The sequence below is a fragment of the Microtus ochrogaster genome, linkage group LG5 (genome assembly GCF_000317375.1).
Source record: "Microtus ochrogaster isolate Prairie Vole_2 linkage group LG5, MicOch1.0, whole genome shotgun sequence".
NCBI lineage: Eukaryota > Metazoa > Chordata > Mammalia > Rodentia > Cricetidae > Microtus > Microtus ochrogaster.
The window spans coordinates 44,045,759-44,046,744 of NC_022031.1; positions in this window are offsets into that span (position 1 = coordinate 44,045,759).

The following is a 986-nucleotide window of genomic DNA, read 5'->3' on the forward strand; positions in this document are numbered from 1 at the left end:
AAGAACGGAACTTCAGGAAATAGAGGACCGAGCTATGTGAAAAATGCAAAAGCAACCACTTTATGCCTTCAGAATTGAAGAGGCTCTACAGCTGGGAGTCTAATAAAAAAGATGCTGGCTTGAGTATTTTATAAGGCCCCAGGGTTCCCCTCTTTTCTCTGTTGGTCCTGCTTGGATACCTACCCACGAGCCTTCTTGCCATGCTCTTCTTACAAGGACTTTTAGGAACAAAAAGCTGTCATCCCGGGCAGCCCAGTTACATTCCTCTTGTCTACCTGTGTCCCTCTAGCTCTTCTCCAACATCCCAAAGCCTTTAATATAAAGTGACTTGAAGGGATATTTAAGTTGGATGGGAACACTGGGGGGTGAATGAAAAATAGAAGAGGCTGCAGTGGCATATATATGCAGCTACTTAAAAATAAATAAGGGATGATTAGATAGAATGCATATATAAAAAAATATCAAGGGGTCAGAGAGATGGTTCACATCTACTTGTAGCTCTAGCTCCAGAGGGATCTGATGCCTCCTGCCTCCACGAAGACATGTACTCATGTGACTATACCCACAGACACACAGAGAAACACATAAGTTAAAAAGTACATAAGTGAATCCGCAAAAGAACATGAAACCAAGAGAAAGCATATATAAGGGGGTCTGAGGCATGAAGCAACTTTATACACATGAAGACTTAAAGGAAAATTAATGATTATGGAATTTGTTAACTGGTCGTAAGAGACATTTGTTATGTCAGAGAGCATGGAGGTCTTCTTATTGTTCCAAACTTTGAAATTTATCCTGATGTAACAAGAAGTCATCAGTAAGCAAACGAATGCCACCATCAGACTTGTGTTTTTTAAACTTCTTTCAGGCTTGTGTTTTTAAAGTGTCCATTTGCATTGGTATATAGGATGACTGAAAGGAGTCAGAAAATAGAGGTGTAATGGCCAAGTAAGATACTGCTTTCTTTCTGAGGTTCATTTGTGAAT